Raw genomic sequence first — 21,313 nt, 5'->3', positions numbered from 1 at the left:
TCCCAGCAGATTTGCACAAACTTTGAACAAGCACAGAGGCCTGGCAGTGCTGACATGAGCTGAACTCCTCTCGCCTTGTGAAATTCAACCACTGCGACTTCATAGGCAGCTTTGGCAAAATACAGAGAAGATCAACCCAAAAGAAAAAGAGATGTTAAACCGACTGGATTCTTAAGGAGAATTTTTGTCAGCAACTGAAAAAGTCCCCAGCATTTCATGGGGGAACTTTCTAGCAGCTTAATTTTTCACTTATATGTTTGTATTGCACTGGAGTCCACCCCCAATGTTCTGAGTTCCTGCTTTTTCCTTTTACTACCAATTTAGATGTCGGTGTCCACTAATGATCTAAAAAATGGAATCTTTAATGTTCAGGCTGTAAATATGCCACCGAGTCCCAAGAGCCTAACATATATCAAAGGCATGAAATGATGACCATGAAAGGGAACTCTACATCTGTGTTTGCTTAGCAGAAGAACTGCAGAGCTGACCTGTGGACTGATGTGGCTGTTTAATATGATCTCTGCAAACCGTTCAATAACATCAGAACTGATGTTTAATCCTCTTACCAGTACCATTGACATTATTTCATGTTCTACTAATTCCAAGCCATCTGCAGAAATACTTGCCTCTCTGGCAAGCCAATAGAGGGGGCCAAATTGTTTAAAAGGCTGCAGCTATAATCGTCCATGTATGATTTCAGAACGAGATTTTTTTTTTGTCATGGGAACATTTTTGCACAATCTTATAGTCTGAGTCTCATCTCACTTTTACTTTTGCAAGTCAGGAGTAAAGGTAATGCAAGGTGAGGATCAGAGCCCAAAGCTCCATGAAATTGAATTTTCTGAAACAAATATCCAAGTATATTTTGAGACTATATCTCCAATGGTGTTCAGATGCAAAAACCTCAATTATTTGGCTTTTGGAAGAACAAAAAATATATTTAAAATAGAAAATAAATTAAAAAAAGATGGGATTTGAGAAGCTTCAGAGGTATCTATATTTCTACTTTGCAACTTCTTGAGTAGTTTTTGCAATGTTCTCCCCTTTCATTTGGATTTCCTACAGAGAGTTTGTGGCAATTGTATAAATAGACATGACCAGGTTTTTGACATGGTGATTCCTAATTCGGTGTTCAACATTACAAAAACCACTTAAAATTACTGAAAAAGAAATTATTTGTTAATAAAACAATCTCTTTTAATTCTTTTCCCATGCATTTCCAGAGAGTCACAAAGAGTGCTAGACCTTGAAGGGGAAGGATTCAAGGGAATGAAAACTTTCTGGCTTTGGAAGGAACTACCATTTTTTATGCGGTACAATCATTCTTACCTCTTTTTGCAACCTTTGGGGAGTCACAATCCATCCAGGAGAATCAACTATTGAATGTAACAGTAAGAGCCTTGTGCCACCATTTGTGTCGTGTCACTGTCTTCTGTTGGAGAACACAAGTGGGTCTGAAACCAAAGCAGACACATAGTGTGAATGAACTGCAAAAACCCAGAATATTTCAAAATCTGGAAGACTGGTTAACACCAATGTCCTGCTCAGAGCATTACACACCACAGAAACTGGTCGAGGAAAGAATGTTTCTATGTACAATACACTCAGGCTCCCACCATCACTTAATCCCTCTTCCATCTATGCCAAATTCCAGCTGCAGTCCATACTCGCCTCCAATGAACCAGAGCTAATAGCAAAGTAACAGTCATATCTATTGGCTCCTTCGCCAGCATTTCACAACAGTTATCATATGATTAGGTGTTAAGTGGGACTATTTGCACTTTTGCTTATGGCACATATAATTATGTAATTCTCTGTAATGCCAAAATGACTGTTTAAGTAGCAGCTGCACAAAACAGAGAGACTGGTTGGACAGCACAGAAAATACAATCTTAAATAAAACCAGCACAGTAAAAAATACACACAGTAAAAAATACACACATACATATACGTATATATGTGTTTATATACTGTCAGGACTATCTACCGCCGAATGTTTTTACAAAAAGACCACATCTACGGTTCTTAAGCAGGACTCTGCCTCTCTTCTTGCCTATGAAAGTTTTGCCAGTGACAGGCCCAGAGTCCTTACAATACAAATTGTGGTTTGACAGATTCTTCATACATAATGGATGAAACCCTTGGAGTTCATGATCTCATCCACCAGCTGTTGCCGGTGTTTGTCACGGAGCAGGCTGGCACTAGATGGCTCTGTCAGTGTTTTAGGTGAGGTGGTGTCGCACATACTTGCTTTAAAGATCTGTCTGCAAAGAACCTTATGGGCAGCACAGTGGGAGAGGTGGGTGTAGATAAACTGTATACAGCCACCCTCTGTAGGGTTCCTCCTGGGAAATTAAATGAATAACTATCCCTGCCATAAAAAATATGGAGAAAGGTACATTTAACTTACTTTTATTATTTTTCAGAGACATGTCCTAATATCATGGCACAGTAACAGAGCTTCCATGAGCTTTGATTAAAGTAATCACAAAGTATCAAGGTTAGTTAGAAATGCTGTTATATTTTAAAATACATCCTTCTAAGCATATGGGTAAGGTGGTGGCAGTGGTAGGAGTCTGCCACAGAGGTGCTCTATAGAGGTCAAAAGGAGATCACCATTTGTTTAATTTAAATAAATCAATTTGTTAAACAAGGAGCTGCTGAGATTATACAGTTAGAGGGTGGAGAGCAAAGAAAGATAATTATTTTTGTTTGCATAAATCATTTTCTTATTACTTGGGGATCAGGGTGGTATTGTTTGGGTTCGAGAAAGGAGGGCAAAAGAAGATAAGTATATCAATTTGCTGATCAGGGTTACATGGGATTTTGCTGCTGGGGCTGGAGAAAGGAAAGAAGATCATTATTTTTATTTAAATAAATCAATTTGTTGTGATCAGGGATCACATGGGGTTGTGCCATTTGCAAGGAAGGCACTGGAAATTCTCCTTTATGGATAGTTAGTTGTAGAACAAATGTTCAGGCACTACTCTATCAAATGGAGAAAGGACAAAAAACCCCTTCGAGACCACAAAGCTGGATTTCTATTTCTTTCTTTTGAAAGACCATGTCTTTGGCATCTTGTATTGGTCTCCAATTTGAGTTAAAACAATAGCTGTCACACATTTAACACACTGAATCGGGATTATATGTGTGTGTGTGTGTATATAAACCATGTATATAGATAATTAGATAGATAGCCAGCTAGCAGCTAATGGGGCCTGATCCTGCAAAAGCCCTTGGACTTCGAGGCAGTGCCTGCTGCAACTACTGGAAAAACTGTGACTGCCTTCCCAGGATGTAGGGTCAGTCCTCCAGTGGGGAATATTCACTGAAATCAATGGCCATTCTGTGCACATACACTTTAAGGGCCTGATATTTGTTGCTCCTTTTCTGAGGCAATTAATGAAGCTCTGTGTGTAATTTTAAAGGCCCTTCATGAACTAACTGGAAATCTACAGCACTGAACATCAGTGAACTCATATCCAAAACTAATAGCTTCAGTATCACTGCCAAAAATTGACTAAGCGCTCTTTGTGCCTGCAAATGGGGTTCTGTAGGCAGTATCCTTCTATCTGCCTTCAAGGGATAATCTCCTCTTACAAATAAAACAATTGTTTCATTTGCTCATTGCAATGGTTGAATGAGGCTGCAGAAATGAATCTCACTGGTTTTGAATGTTCCCAAGTCAATCAAGTAAGGATTTGGGGAGTGGGGTTGCTTTCAATTAACATGTGTTGCTATTTGCAAAACTAGTTTAAAAAAGGTATTTTCACAGGTTTGGATGTGACTCGTGCAAACTAATAAGCAGACCATTCCTCTCACTATACCCAATTAAATGATGGCTTAAATATAGTGTAAAAGACAGAAATCTGTATCTGCAGGATCAACGTGTCCCATATATCACCTTGGAGTAAAAAGAAGGAATAATCTAGTTAGCTCTTTAACAAACGAAACAATGTTGAAGTAATTACAGAAAATAGTGGACCCCAACCATCCCTTAGATGCTTTCGGAGCCAATGGCGTAGTCCGGGGGATGAATTTGCGTTTGTAACAAGAATGATAAATCTAACTAAACATCTTTATTTTTACAGTACGTTAAAGAAGCATTTTTATTTAGTGCAGTCATATATCTCCACATTATTTTGAAGTATGCTTCTTTATTGCTTTTATGTCTTCAGAATTGCCTGAGGAAAGCATCCTTTTCTCCCTGTGTTTCATTGTTGTTACCCTTGTAGAGTATTACATGCACAAACTTGATTATGATTAATTGAGGGCTCTGGCAAATTATGTTTTTATTCCTTTCCATCTAAGTCTTCCATCTGCTCAAGGAGAAAAAAAAAGGAAATTTTACATTTATAAGGACACTGAGGGCTTTCTGGGTAAATCATCAGAACAACTTGTTCAGCAGTAATGGCTACAAGTGAAAAAAGTCTTCCTTCACTCTTACGTCATCAACACATTAATGCATCTCCATCCTACAAGTCAGGCTGAGAGAGAACGACAACTGGCCAAACCACATTTGATCCAAAATCTTGCTGCAGAGCTGGAATTTCAAACTGAATCAAACCAGTTTGGAATATTGCTCAATTAGATCCTACCACCAAAGAACCACTTAAAGCAGTTAAGTACCAAGTCTGTAAATATAAACACCTGTGTCCTTCGGCATACTGCATGTAACATCAGGCATGCTATTTATAAGAGACTCTGTTGAAGCTCTTACCCAAGGTGATGCAGCTGCATATACCAGCCCATTAAGCCTGGTGTACCACATCAGATAAGGCCCTTCCTTCGGGGTTTATGATTCAGGTATAAATGCTTGCCATCCCCTGGAAACTGGCAAATGAGGTTGCACTTGGCAGTCTGGGGTTTTCTTAATAGGATGAATGACAGAAGCAAGAAGTCATGTTTAACTTGTACGAATGCGAGGAGGAAAAGGCAGGGCTTTTTCATTTAAAGACAGCCTTGTTCTCCAGCCTCGTCAGTGCACAGCACAGAGTGGCGCCTTTGGCTGATGAGAAAGTAAAATTATTGAGGAATCTGCTCCTCTGAGACCACAGAGTTGAAATAACAAAACCCCAAACAATTTCAGCAACCAGAACGCAGATGCAATCGGTCTTTAAAAGGCTGGTCTGGACGGCTGGTGGCACAGGGACAGGGGCTGCAAATTTATGACAAGGTCAACATCGGTGCCATTTTTTCTTGCTCAGCCAATAACGTGAATTGAGTTGTTGGCCTTGGCCCAGGCCCCTGTGAATAACGCTCCAAATGACTAACACCGCGCCGCTCTTCTTGAGCCACCACTGCAGAAGACAGGTTAAATCTGCAAACCTTATACTGAAGAGAACTGCAGAGCACTGGTGTGATCTGTTACTGTAAATCAGCTGTAAAGGTGGTGACTCCAGCAGGAGGGATAATAATCATCAGCAAAGCCTAAGTGTGGGTCTAATTGCCTGTAACGATGACATCTGATGACTAGCAGGGAAGATACTGCAGTGCTCCTACACACAGGTGGACAGAGTTGAGGCTGACTAAGTGTCAAAAAAAAAAGAAGTCTGTGGTTCAACTGTACTAAACTAGATTTAGAGGTAGATACAGAAGCTACGCTTCCTCTGCCAAAGTTTGCAAAAGATCCTTGTCAAAGACCCACTGACAGCAACGCTGTAACAAAGATTAAATTCCCTGGTAGCCTCACAGTAGATGAAGAAACCACTTTGTGTAGCAGACACGGTTTGTGCAGAAAAACCAATTCTGTGGAAAAGGCAATATGGATCAAGAGTCCTCCAGGGCAGAGTGAACAAAGCACAGAGTAACAGATGAATGCCACATGACTGGTAATACAAAGTCACTGGCCCATACTATAGGAAAAAGCAGTCGCTTCTTAGCAAGAAAGGATGTTCTATTAAGTCCAAAAGGGTTTTATTCCCAGCTGAGCCTCCCTAGATGTTGGTCAAGTCACTTCAGCATTCTGGTTTCCAGGCTCACAAAATGGAGAGGCTGCATTTACCCACCACTGCACAGGGATCTTTGTAAGAATGATTCACCGGAGTAAACTTTTCCAGTGATACGTATTCCCACTTCCTACTGCAATGACACAGTTGGACGAGAAGTGAGGGGTGTCTGATGACTTCACCCCTCCAAGAAGCAATCTGTACACTTCCAGGCCCAAACAGGACATCACATAGAAGATCTGGTGAGGAAAGTAATCTGGTGACAAAGCTACTGGAATCTCTGGTCAGAAGCCCCTGGAAACGTTGTCCCAGCTTGCTCCGGGGACTACTACAACATCAGCATCCTGCTGCAGTCCTCCTCCCCTCCCTTTGCTCACACATCATGTATACACAAGGGCACAAGAGTTAATTCAGTCTTCTGTGGAAAGCTCTGCATGAAGCCTCTTTAATTGGGCTTTGTGCAAGTGTGTGAATCTCATCCTGATACTTCCAGGGTAGTCAGGGAAACATTAGAATGGCAGCACAGCAGAAATGGAAAATGCATTATCATTCATTGGCAGCAAATAATTTATTTGATATCCGCCATCGGTTTTTTTTTTTTCCCTGCTGGCTGTGTTTGTGATTGTATGTGAAATTAATTTCTGAAGAGTTTAACTAATAATTATTGGTGAGAAGATCCTGCCAATCTCTTAAGATAAACACGAAATGGTTCCAGCTGACACAGATTGTGTGTCACGTGACTATCCTATTTTTCTGATTTAATAAATATTAATCTTTCTGCCTTTTAGGAGCATTGTGCAAGATTTTTTTATCTTCTGATTTGACATGGGAAATGGCCGGTACATGCCAAAACTACTCCTATTATCTAAAAAGGCAAATTTTCCTTATTTCATTTCAAGACAAGACATCTTTCAAATTAAAATTAATATGCACACAGATTATATCTTCTCTTACACAAATCTATGCAAGATGCTATTTAGGGTGTGCCTTTTTTCCTAACCACGAATTCTTCTACCATCAGATAAAAGAGATTTATTGTCATATTCCCACTTTATCTTCTAACTTTTGCCTAGTGGGAAAGCATAAAGGAGACAGGTGACCCCCCAAAAAAACCTGTAGAAAATGATCTTACATCAAGGCACTCGGCAGAATCTCAGATGATCTCTTGGGAGTTGCCAACCTTGCCAAAGATTTTCCTTACTGCCTTGAGCAAACTGCTTCCCTTCTTTTGTGCCTCAGTTTCCTAACTGTAAAGTAAAAGGGACAGGAAGGTATAGTAGTTCTTTCCCTTTTCTTTCTGTCTTATTCCTATTGCAAACTGCAAACTCTTCAAGGCAAGCCTGATTATGCATTTAGCAGATGGGGGCTCCAAACTCAGCTGGAGCCTTTAGGCATTACTATAGTATAAATAACAATAATGATGATGGAGTGTTAAAATAGACAGAACTTGTTCTTTGTTCTCCATAATGTGAAACAAACTGTGGCTGGACTTATATTTAACACCACCAACTAGTTTATTTAAGAGAGGATTTATCAGAAGTGGTTGGGTTTAATTTCCTCTAATTCACACTGCATGAAAAATGGCAACTGTCTGATTTTAATCTATAACCTGATGATAGAGCTTCCCAGAAATAACAAAAATACCACATTCGAGGCATCCAAACAGTTACTGTAGGAGCGCAGCAAAGGCTGATTACGCCTACCGCCTCACACCTCTGCTCCATCCCCTCCCTGCCTCGTCTCTTCCAACAATATCTGCAAAGGCCAGAATCACTGAAGCAGTCCATAAATTATTAATGGTAATAAAAAGAATTTCGGGAGTTCAAGTGCCTTCCTTGGCATCCTCTTTCACAGAAAGAGTTAATCTTTTGTTCTCAGACTGGCCTTTTTATTTTTTAACCAAGTGGATATGTGTTTGTTAAGCTGCCTTTCCTAAGGTGGAAGGAGGAGGGAGAGGTTGTGAAAAAACACTGTCATTTTCAAATGGAACAAATGCATGAAGTTAAATATAAATGTGCATTGACAAGCTTGCAGATTATCACAGGGTGAAAAATAATAATATAAAAAAGATGGAATTCCTTTTCAAACCAATAGGAGAAAGATTCAAAAGCAGGGGCAATCAATACCACCCTGTGATCAACAGGAAATTCTAAGAATAACTGTATATCGTGTGTGGCTTCAAATTTACAACCAGGACATATAATCTCATTGTAAGAAGAGAGTCAAGTTCAAGAACTTAGCCTCTACAGTAAAGCTCTCATTTTAACTAAAGAAGCTGAGGTCGACGGCCTCTCAAATGAAACAGATAAGGCGACATAGGGTTCTTGTCAGAAACAAATGTTATGTCTCTCCCTACTGAAAAGCTTAAAGATATTATCAGCAAAAGCCTAGTTGGGCCTGAAATGGGTCCCAGAGAAGTAATATTAACCAGGCTCCTGGCAGATCATTTATTTATCTCAAGCTAAATTCAATAAAGAGAGCCATATATAAGTGAGGGAAAATAATGCAGCTGCTAGTAATTTATCATTGGATGGAAAGTCATTGTTATCCTTATCTCTCCAATGATGTTCTATTTCCAACTGGTAATGAATTATGGGGCTTGCCACATCTTTACTATGTGACAGGTCAACACTACCTCATGGGTACTGTACTGTATTTATGCGATCGATAGGGAGTTTGCTGGGAAAATATTGGCAACCATTTTGTGAGAATGACCTAGAGCTGTATGGCCTTATGATCATTGGTGGTGGTCAGTGCCTATAACAGCATCTCTATATTCCTTTAAAACAAAGATTTCTCCGAATGCTTTATAAATATTTTTCACTTTGCTCTTTATAAAGCCAAGCATGTGAAGTGAACCACTGGATTGTTAATTATAAAGCATTCTGCTCATTTAAGCTGGCTCAGCCACCAAAGGGATCTTTTCTGTTCCTTTGTTGCACTTATTAGAGGGATTTATTAAATCAAACTTCAGTACAGACTTATCCAAAATTATTTGTGCCTGTGGTGTTTGGGGCATAGCAGAGGCACGAAGAGCAGAGGTTTGGCCAGGCTGCTGCTGAGATGTAAGGACAGGCTAACGAGCAGCACTGGGTGCCCCACAGAGCTCCCAAATTCCATGCAGAGTTTTAAGGTGGAAGCCATGCAACTCAATGCTGCATTTACTTTCCTCAAGTCAGCTGTGAGGGACCCTGCCAGCATGACCTCTGCAAGAGAAGCAGTGAAAAACAGTGCTATGCGATGGATAGCTTCAGGAGGAAGAGCCCTGCTATAGGGACACGTGGCAAGAATAAGCTTTCTGGAGTAGTCCCTTCTCTGGCGCTCTTCTACCATCCCTGAACCAATTATTTCCACGTTTTCTCTCTCCTCTACTTCTCCCCATTGGGTTTGGCTTGCATTATTCACAAGAGGGGCTCATGTGGACTGAAAAGTTGGGATTTATGCGAAAAAAACCCAGAAATATACTTTTTAAATTTTATATGGCTTGAGGGGGAATATATATCACAAATTACTAAAAAATTTGGATTCTGAAAAACACCTCTTGAAAAAGAACAAAGGAAATTTCCAAACACATTATAATTTTTCAGAAAAAAGAAAGATTTTAGAATAAGCAGCCTTTTGTCACTAAAATGTACCAAAGGAAAAAAAAAAAAAAACACAACCACATTTTGGCCCAGACCTCATTTCTAGATTAGGCCACTTATCTTCATGCCGTTTAGTTCACTACCTCCCCTTGAGCCACTCTCTCCATTGAGAAACAAGAGACTACTCACTTGTGGCCAGGGATTGTTTCAAGCACTGAAAAATCCAGAAAATCTTTTTTTTTTTTTTTTTTTTTTTTGGTTAGCTAGAAAGGTAGAAGAATACAGCTCCCTCAAGGCAGACTAGGGACATATTTTGAAAAACAAAGGGAATGACGCTTTCACTGAAGAGAAGCAGCAGCCATGTCGCTGGTAAAAGTTACTGATGGTAATAACACATGGATTTTTAGCCATGCAAGGGGGTGCCCGGATGAGTGGGGCCACTGATGCTGAACCCGCAGACCTTTCTAAAAGAGCACAATAGGACAGGACCGTACCTGTGTGACATCCAAATGAGGCAACGAGAGGAAAAGTAAAGCTGTCTTTTCCCATTACTGTGGGAAAAGGAAATTTGGACACACTGGCCAGCTACAGTTCACTTAAATAATGCATTAGGTGACCTAAATGATATTAACTAAGGTGGCTAAGATTAACTCAGATGAAAAACAAATGCGGATAGCTCTATCCATTGTTAAATAACAACTGTGCTTCCTGGTCACAGAGACATACTGTGCCTTCTGGCATGCATGCATGTTTTAATATGTCTCTTTGGCTCTGTATGTTTAGGAAAGTCTTAGTAATGGAAAAACAAGGGTGTTGTAGGTGAAGGCTGAAGTCCTCTGGCAGAGCAGCGTGTGCAAGAGCTTGACCAGAGCCTGCTGGATTGTACTTCGGCCGAGCCTGTGATAGCAGTCTGTCAACTCCGCGAGCATTAACACTCATTCACAAAGATTCAGAAAGTCAATGAGAGCATTACCATATCCTGGAGTAAATAACGTCGTTTTCCCATGTACCGACTGAGATATAAATTCCATATGGTTTGGCTGTACCAGAAGGGGTCTTGCCCAGATCACATTAACATATGAAAGCTCTGATACTTTCATTATCAGTTAACTCAAGGGGTCATCTAGCTGATGCCAGGAAGATCTTGCCTTTCTTTTAATAGCTGAGAAAGTATGATGGATTTTTACAATTTAAACAAGTAATGTAAATAGCAAAAAATAAAAAAAGCTAGGTGTCATAACTCTTATAAACCAAGATAATCCAGAGAAATATACCCCTTGAAATCAACTGTTGACTTCTGAGTCTATCATAACCAGCAAGCAGTCTGCTACTTGTCAGATACTCTTTCTCATGTAGTTTCAAACACACTGTCAAAATTGTATATAGCTTCTAGCTCCCAGGCCTCCTACTTACATTCCAATCACTCAATTCCCTTTTTAATTTCCATTGTTTGGAGTCCTCTCCCAAAATTTTTAAAAGAAAAAAACCAACAAAACTTAAAATATTGACTTAAAACTACTTAGGTTTACAGAGGTACAGTCTGGTAAGAATGATGTATGTGTTTAATAATATGTTCCCTGGCTAATAAAATACTAGATTATTTTTGGACTACAGAATTTAAATGGAAGGAAGTTTAACCATTAGGAACCTGTTTACTATTACCAAGAGAATAGCCAGTTGGCAGGTCAATAGCTATCAGCAGAAATGAACCACAGCAGCCACCTGTGCTTAAGGCTTGTCCCTGTTAAGAAAAAAATAAATGAAAGGGCAAAACCTGAGAAGCAAAGCTAGAGCATGCTGGGGTTTTTTCAGCTTAAAATTAAAAAATAGAGGACATTGCTGTGGGACTACTGATTTCAGAGCTTAGTGCAAACAATAGCCGCCTCTTCCAGGCCGTTTAAGATAAAATGGGCAGCAAATATCTACATGGAACTTTTTCTCTAGATAAACAACTGAATCTGAAGCATGTTGAAATATCTCAGACAGGTTCTTCGTGGCATGAGGATTAGCTGTGAAAGGAAGTGTGCACACAGGGATGTTTCCCCTTCCTGTGTGAATAGTCTCACCAGTGAGCCAGTTGGAGATTGGCCATTTAGAGTTGAAAAGGCCAGTAGACACCTGTGTCAAGTGCATCCTTCCTTTACCAGATGGAAATAATTGGAGCCTTGAGAAAGTTCTCACTTATTGTCATTTGAATGGGTCGGAGAGAATCACACCTGCAGAAGAGCTGCACTGTGTATCTCGCAGACCAACGCACACCGGGTAGAATCACATTCCCAGTAGTGTCAATAGGACTTTTGTTGTGGAACTTGAGGATAGGGCTATCTATTGCCAGCAGTGAACATTTTTAGAGGCAATGAAATCTGGTTCCTACATAACCTAAGACATACATCAATCCTGAAATTAAATGCAGGGGAGAGGGTTTTTTCCATCTGGTTTCTTATTTCCACAAGAAGACTATTTCTCTCACTTTTACCAGTCAGCTATGGTTAATATGTTTTTCTGTCCTAGAGACTTCTTTGCATACATATGGATGTACGTACTACAGTGACATTTACATATCATTAAAAATGAATTAGCATCATGTGGTGATTCAGATATTCTCTAATATAAGCATAGAGAACAACTGTATTAGTAAATGGCAACATTTTAAAGGCAAGCACCCTGCATAATATGTAAACCGCTCCTTATTAAAGACACAGAAACATTGTATTCCCAATATCAGCTAAATATTGAAATATTGGATGTTTAGGTGATCGACAGACCTAAAAAGGATAGTAATTTTTTTTCTTTTATTTCTTGCCAATGAAACACCAAGACACTCAAATTCAAATCAAGTTTGGGTAGTCCAAAGATGTTGATTTTTCAGAAGGAAAGAAGTTTTCATTTAGTAAAAACTGGAGTAAAAAGTTAGAGGAGAGGCTTAAAATTCCCAGAGAAATCTTTACAACTGATCCAGTCAAAAATGAGGCTGGTAATTTTTTTCAGAACATTTCCTGTAATCAGAAATTTTCTATGATTTCTATGATTTGACAGAGGGGAAATTTAGGAAACCGCTTGCTACTTGGCTTCCATTTTAAGGGCTCTGCACGTTGTACAGATGCAGGAGCAGCACCTGCAGAACACCACTCTTGTGCTCCTGACCACCTCCTGGTGGTTCCTTAAGCTTTGTTGAAGTCAAATGGCACTCGGCCAGTTTTATACCAGTTATCTCATTTGCAAGTTCACAGTGGCTTAACAGCTGTTACAGATATTAATGGCTAATCAATTAGTATTGATGCAATTATTCTTCTTATCCACAAGCAAAGTCTTAAATAAATGGGCAAATATTAACTTAGGCTCCAGCTGATAAGGTTTCCTTCCCCATGCTTGTTAGTATAGGCTTCCCTCCTGAACTTTGATAAGACATTTACAGAGTAAGAAAAAAAAACAAAAAAACAAAACAGCAAACAACTAGGAGAACGATTACTGCTACGGCCAACCTTTATTTTGTTATCACAGGACCTTAACCTGAACTTCTCTAATGTTACATAACTTTTTGGTACCCTGCCCCCTGTTTGTAAAGTTGAAAGATGACTAGTAGTGAGAGCATAGACTTGCTCTCATGGCTCGGGGCCAGCATGCTACCCAAAGACCCCTTCAGCACGCCCTGTGACTGAGTGAACAAGGAAGGCAATGCTCCAAGTGAACAAGGAAGGCAAAAGGGGACGTTGCCTTCAGCTTGCGACTTGCCAAAACGCTACTGCCAAGGGGTCAGCAAAGGCTGAGACCACTGCTCTACAGCTCGTGCCATGTGTTCCCATAATGAGAAAACAAGGGCAAGGTGAGGCATGAAGTCTGAATATTGGCACCCCATTGATCAACACAGAAATGAATGCAATGGACTCAACAAATTTTCAGAAGGACAAGCTCACAGGGGTTTGACTGGATAACAAGACTACAGGTCTAATTAGGCAGAGGTTGACTGCAGCATAACCAACGTAGATCAAGACCCTTTTTCAGCACACGCAATACACATTTTTTCTTTGAAAGCAAATTGTCAACTTTTAGTTCTGTGTTGACTTGCTAAACAGCATCAGTTTTTTCATCTTCACTATTTCCTAGAACCAAGCCTCCAAGTATAAAAATAAACACTTCAACGGCCAGAAAAATTATAGGGTTTATAACATATAGGAACTTCACTACAAATATTTTAAAGAAAAAGCTCCAGCTCACAGGGTGTCTTGTTTTAATGTGCCATTTCTTTGAAATTCTGAAAATACTTGTGCCCTGATTTGTAAAGAATAAACCCCAATATATGCAATTCTTAGTCTCATCTGAGGTAATGGGAGGTTGTGGAGGGAGACACCACTATATTTTGCTTCCCTTCCTTGTACAGCCTAATTCTGTAAGTCAGATAATTGATCCGCGAGAACAAGACAGGATGGGTAGTAAACTATCCAAGGCAAACTCCCTGTCAGTTGAGTTTTTAAATCAGGGTTGAATGTATTTCTAAACTACGTGTTCGAGCTCTACCACAAGCTCAATGCAGGAATCACTAAGTAAAATCTTCTGGCTTATGGGAGTCAGCCAAGATGATTATAATGGTTCCTGCTGGCCTTAAAAATCAGTAATATAGGTGAAATAGAAACTATGGTTTAAATTCATCCACGTGCAAAGCCCTGTGATAAAACTTTGAATAGAATTTCAGCCAAAGCGCTCAGCAAGTCTTAGGCCACCCTGCATCCAGTGCAATTTTTAGGGAAAACCCCCTGAACAACACATGGAGAAGAATGGCTATGTCAAGCCTTATTAAGGTTTTGGTTTGCATACTGTGAGGGGAAATAAAAAGCACTGCCTTCTGCCCCAGGGTTGCTGGAAGAGAAAGACCAGCTGGGACCTCTTGTGGAATGCAAAGGAAGCTTAACATTTATCTGCTTTTGCTCTCTTTGGTATTTGTTGGAAGAGCACTTAAAATGTGCATCTCCAAGAAAAAAAAACCTCTAAGGAAGCTCTTTTGACCTATCAGCAATTTTCAGAAGGGCTGGAGTCAGCGGTGGCTTTGCTACATATCCTCCAGGCTCACCAAATAGCCAGTCTCTAACGAATAACGCTAAGGCGCCAGTGTAGGAGGACGCGCACCTTGCAGCGTGGTACGTGAGAAACTCTGGCCTGTGAACCCAGTAACTTCTCCATTTCAATAATGTGTATTGTAGAATAAAATTTATCAAGGGAAACGCTGACTCCACAACTCACTAACATAAATCATCTGTTGAAGGGCAAAACACATGAAATTGCCTTGAGATTTGGAGCAGTTCAAGAAGCACATGATTTTAGCATACCGCATTTGGCCAAGGCTTATTACTGCCTCCTGAAATGGGCAGGTGCCCACTGCTCCTCCTGCACGGATACACAGCCCAGGTTGGTGGGCAGAAACTGGCCGCAAATACATTCACACAAACTGTACAGAGGTATTAGTAAACACACAGATTCCACCATAAAGGGATTATATGACTCTTCCCCCGGCGTCTGGAATGCGCATTGTGTTACCAAACAAAGGAAATTATGCAAAGATAGCCCCAGAGGCAGAATAACCATGATCCGCTCCTACTTGTGAATACTGGGCAAACACTTCCTAGCCACAATTAATTACCTGCCCCTGCTCGTTTTGTTAAACGATCAAAGCAATACATCCACCGGTTGCACATGAATGTGACTATTTGTACAAAATTACATTTATGCAGTAGTGGTGCAGGGCCAGATCCTGCAGTATTTGTCATTATTCACACGCAAGTCGCCTTACTGAGGGAATCGCTTCTAATTACTTAGCATCAGGACTGCAGGATGCAGCCGGACTTCTGCAATATTAAGGTGATAAGGTTATATAGCAGAGCAAGGGTAGAATCAATTGTTCTTAGATTTCTTCTCTTCCTCATCGGCCCACCTGACACACATGAAATATTTGTGAAATCAATTTCAGAATGACCAGACGAGGTACTGGAAGTACCACAGACAGTTCATCAGTTGGCTCTTCCAGGAACACTTCAGGAATTAGGATGGAAGCATATTACTTCCTTTCCCACAGGATAACTGCAGTGAATACAATAACCCTTGTTCTAAGAGATATTGCCGTGCACGCTGCCTCACACACTCTATCAAATGAACATCGTTTGCCCCCTTCCAGCAACAGCTGTGCAAAGGACCATTCCATACGCTTAAGCTTTCTTTCCTCATTTCTTCAGCACTGTGCAGTATTTTGTATCAGCACTGAATCACGCTGAGGTCCTTCAAAATCAGTCTTTCTCCCTCCATTACTCACACGCAGTTGTGTTTACCCCTGCAAAGCGTATGTGGTCAGTTCACCTCCTGCACGACGCAACCAGAACTGGGGACTTCATTCCTGAGTTTGGCTGTCTAAAATGAGAACTCTGTTATCAACCCATCTGGAGCAGAAAACACAGAGCAACAAGGATACTAACAGGGCTTGGTTCTTGGGCCACTGAAGTCCACAGCAGGTTTTGGAGGCAGAGTGCTAAACTTCCATCTCAGGCAATTCAGTCTGTATTTGCTCAGAATAAGGCAGAAGTTTCACAGGCCTTAGCACATTCGGCCCATGGTTGCGTTCTCCTTATGAGAGCTTTGTATACGCTCTCCCGGCACAGAAAAAGGCAAACTTTGCCATAAAGGTATGGAATTAGGTTCACTAAGAATTTTGATAAAAGTGCGTACAAAAGGAGCTCTACTTAGTGTCAGTGCAGACCCTTTAAAACACATACATGAATATTTATGCAGTTTCCCCTTCTTTCAGGAATTGTTTGTTGCTCTGTTTGATCATAGTACTTCTCCAGATCCTAGTATTTTTGGATAATGTTCTTGCCTTCATTTGTAATCACTCTTTATTCGGTGTGGAAGATGGATTTTTCCAATTTTGTGCTATTATATACCTTAGCATGGAAAGGATTAGATGGGTTTTTCTTTTTCCTTTTAGTCCTTATTTAACTGCTTGTGAGCTTCAGGGATTTATATCCCAGTAGGTCTAATTCCAGGATTATAGGTATCTAGATATCCAGTAAATCATTTAGCAGCGTATAGGTTTAAGGCAACTCCAAATAACCCCTCCAGTTAGCTCTCCAGCTAAAAACTGAAGTTAGCTAGAAGCACTAGATTTGGGTAAGAGTTACAAAGTGCAGAATCACTAATTTAGAGTCTGATTCTACTTGCTTCAAAGGCACTGATAAAATTTATACCCACTTCAGTGGGAACATGGCAAGGCCTTCAAATCCTCTTGCTTTAGACACTTTCCTTCTTCCTAGCCAAACACTAATCAAAGTCTCCTCCTCCTCTGATTTAAGGTTTGGATCTCATTCCCATAACTGTTGCATTTTTATTTAGATAAACGCTGTCAGGTTGAGTTGACCCAAAATTTAGATTTATTAAAAATGAAATAAAATGAGCAACAGAAAGCTTTCTGTATTTGTTTTTCTAAATTCCAGTGAAAGCAGCTTCTCAGTTTAGACTTCAATTTGCCTTGGCATCATCTACAGCCTGAACATTGCAGCACTGTGCTCCCACATGAAAACAAATAGGGGACAGACAAAAGTGAAATTGAGTTATAGGTTCTCCTTGTTTGGGCTTTGTGAAAAGTGAGCATGTGGTACTAAAGATCAAAAGCAATCTGGTTTCTTGGGATCTATCATTCAGAATAATCAAAAGCAATACTAACAGCAACGATAAGGAAATCAGTGCTTTTAACTGTGCCTTTTAATTTGCTCGTGCCCCTTTAAACATGGCATAGCAAGTGAGAAAGGCTTTGCCCTGGCAGAGCAGTTAGTACAACCACGGGTCTGTGCCAGTTCTCACCAGGCGTGTCTGAGGGTTTGTCACGCTGTGTTTTAGACAAGGCATTGTTCCACTGGTGCTAACACCAGGAATGCTGGAGAGGCACAGGTGTTTCAAGGTCAGGTTTCTGGTTTGGTCTGAGATGCATGAGGGTGTTAAATCCATCATTTGATACATTCGGAGCACTGACTGATTCTCTCCAACCTGTGCAAGAAGGTGCTTTTGTGCCCAATTGTTTTCTTGCGGAAGAGAGTATTATGGAGCAAGAGACTGGTAAGTGACACAAACCGCAGCACGGAGGCCACTTACCGCACACAGGGAAAGAACCTGGTTGCTCTAACAGGGCCTGGAGGAAACCAGGACTGCATCTGGGGTGTGGTAAGGGGATAAAACTGAGCATCCCTCCCACCCTTAAGGGTAAGTGCTTGTTTAAAGTCTCTTTATATTGGGTGTGTCACAGGTGTGGGCCTAGAGGATCTGCCATAGCCAGAATTAACATATCTTCTTCTTCTGTAGAACAGATATAAAAAGGCCTTTCCAGACAGAGGCTTTTTGCCTGTGTGAGTGTCAACACAGAGTTCATTTCAGGCAAGTTCTGTGGTGAAGAGAAAGGTAAGGTTAGGTGAGGAGCCCTTCCCATCAAACCGAACTTGAAGGAAGGCCAGGACTGCAGGGCTGGATTAGGACTGGGCACATCCCAGCACATAGGCTGGTGAGTAAGATGCATCACCTCAAGAAGGCATCAAGTCTCAGAAACACACCTTGCATTTGCAGTTCCCATCCTCATATGGGATGGGAAGGTCGGGTAGTAGTTTATTAGTTTTCTATGCACTACCTACCATCCTATGCACTCGTTCAGGAAATTAGGCTGGTGAATAAGACGAGCAGACAATCACGGTTCTCCTTGCCTCCGTGTTCATCATGCAAGGAATGGGCAACCAAGCAGGTCGACTTGTTTACTCCTGCATGCCTGGATCCATGGTCCAGATAGCCAAGAAAGGGGACAACAGAGCATTCAGTTCATTCATCTTTATCTCCTGTACAAGAGAAATGAAGTCACCATGTAGCCTTTCTTTACTGACCACTCAATCTTCTCTGCAAACCATACCCTACCTATGGCCACAGCATGTTCCGCTCAATCCTTTTAAATGGGCTTGAGAAAGCTCATTTATAAATGAATGAACAGTGAATATGGAGAAATACGACATTCCATTGGTGCCATGTCATCCTGGTCCATCATTCATAAAATTTCATGTGTATCTAGACCCTGTCAACTGATCTGCCTCAAAGAGTGTGCAGGATCAGCAGTCTGTAGCTTCAGAAACAGAAAACATCTAAATCCACCACCACTGCAGTAACATCTCTGCCTGAATATGATAGATAAGGATTTCAGGAAGGCATGTCAAAGATAAAAGGAAAGCTACCCCTTGCTCTTGTTTAATTTCCCTTCCAATTTCCTAAAAGGCCTGTTGCGGGAATGACTGTCACCAGAAAGATACAGGGCCCAATTTACAGCCATTGCACAGAACTGCAATAAGCAGTTGCAGTCTATAATTTTCAAGTAACACCACATTTATGAAAACTGCAACAATCCGTTTTGCTGTGATTTGTGGACTCTGATGGCAGAAGAGCCAACCTCTCTCATGCAGCAGAGAGCAAGAAGAGAGAAAGATGAAGAGAAACAAACTGGCTGCTGCCTCAGCATGTAGACTGCAAAATAAATAAAAAACAGTCTTAAAAAGTGTTAATAAAATATCCGCTAAGAGTAGAAGGGAAGATTAGAGCTGACAAGTTGGCCATAGGGCCTTCTTCAGGCTCTTCCAGTTAGAACTGAGACAAGATGACAAGTTGAGAAATTGAACTATGTTGACATGGCCTGCATTTTCATAAATTTCCTGCTCCTTTTTTTATATTAAAAAACAAAAAATCTGCAAAATAAGAAGGATAGAATTCAAACAAAGGCCTGTAATACTGTGCAGTTCTCCTAAGTATCCTGTACCAGGCTTTGGAACAAATGCAAGAGAAACTGAAAGACGCGTAACAGACAATGCATTATATTTACTGAGTAATCACCTCTAATTTTTTTCATCAAGGATTCTATTTGAGTGGAAAGACTTCAGCATGAGTTGGATGAGGTCCCAGATCATCCTGCAATTTTTAGGGAGAGCAGTGTTACTACTGCAAGAGCGAACCAGAAAATGAAGTGGTTAGAGCTTATTATCTTTGGGGGTTTTTTCAAAATCCTATCAAAATCAGCAGAAAAGCTTTCATTAGGTCTAATCCCTTTCTGAAAAACAGTTAAATTCTTTCTGAATTGGGATTAGAATTGTGGCATTTGGGAAACATTCATGAAGAAACCAGGGATGCTTTTATAAACAGCTGAAACAGCAAGTGTTTACTCCACTTACACCCCTGAAGAGTCAAACCCAGAGTTCCACATTATCACCATTTCACTCACTCTGTGTTTCAGGCAACTTTAATGTTTTAAATCTGAAGCGTCTCCTCTTTTTCCCCCGAAAAGAAACTTCATTATTAAATAAATGATAACTATGCCTCTAGTTTTGCTGTCTGGGAGTTTCTTTCCCAATCCGACATTTGGGAACCGGGAGTTTTTCTCTAAAATGCTCAGACTAAGCAAAGGTAACACGAGAGATTTTCCAATTACATCATTTTATTTTTATCATCATCATCATCATCATCATTATTATTATTGTCAGGATCTTTTCTTTGGCGTTTTAGTTATTACCTAACCGAGATGTATAGTGCTGCACAGCACGTAGTCTGCTTTCGCATTTCAAACGAGCACAGCCATGCAGAGATTAGAGGTCCAACAAAGAGTTTATCATAAGTGCATCTAGTATTGTTTCTAATCAGTGAACTGCACAACATCAGTACAATTGAGCCGAAGGCTGACAGGTTACAGAACCATTCCTCATGCAGTGAGCTCAGTAACAAGGATGTTTCAAGAGAACAGGTTTTTATTAGCTTCAGTCATACTTTCAGTTGCATGGCTGTTTTGATGTTCACTCCACCTTCTTTGAGGGGGCAGTAGAAGATGTAAACCTTAATCCCTTCTGAGCACAGAGGGCTTGAAAGGCAATAGAATAAATCTGTCTTCACCATATTAGATATGGGTGGAAAGCAAGGAAGACCCTCAATAGAGAGTTTACACCCCTGCAATGAGCTCTGCAATCCTAAACCTCAGCAGAAGAACTTAAGTCATTGGCCCTGCTGGGGAAACCATGCCTGAAAGGGATGGAATTTTGGTGAGGACCTTCTTGCAGACCTTTTTGTTAAGGTTGTGTCAGAAAGCGCACTCACCTGTGGTGAAGCTGGCCTTTAAAAACTGAGAATCCTCTGGGCTTTTGAGAGATCTTAAGAGAGCTGGACTTCTTGTCAGCTAGGCTCCTGCCTTCAGTTTCAAGGTCTGGGAAGGCCCTGATCACAGTCCATTCACCAGTACTTTAGGCCAGTTTCTGCTTAATGAAGTCTAAAGAGATGGTAAATGATTATCCAAAGGGTGCCACTTACATACGGTGGACACCGTCTCTGTGCTAGAACATCAGAGAGAGAAAGAGAGAGACCAACAATAAGCTTTGGCAGCACAGCGATGGTGAGGGACCAGGCAGACCAGGACAGTAAGAGCTCTTGCTCACTGGCTTCAGTCATTTTCTTACCCAAACAACCAAGGTTTCCTCAGACTACCAGGTGGGACTCTTAATGAAAGAAGTTATGTAAGGGCAGAAAGTTTGATTCACCAAGCCGCCACACTGGCAACATGTTTACACAACTTCTCCACCCAAAATCAAGAGGTTTAACCTGTAGGGATAATTGCACCCCTTTGGCAAGGGCGGTAGAGAACACTTTAAAAGGCAATCAAAGCAGAGAAAAAGGGAAAGCAACATCATTTTGGATAATTGGAGCAAAGAGGTAATACATATCTTGGTGTCACAGGGAAGATTG

This window comes from Haliaeetus albicilla, chromosome 10, assembly GCF_947461875.1.
Source record: "Haliaeetus albicilla chromosome 10, bHalAlb1.1, whole genome shotgun sequence".
Lineage (NCBI taxonomy): Eukaryota > Metazoa > Chordata > Aves > Accipitriformes > Accipitridae > Haliaeetus > Haliaeetus albicilla.
This window is presented reverse-complemented; position numbering follows the sequence as displayed.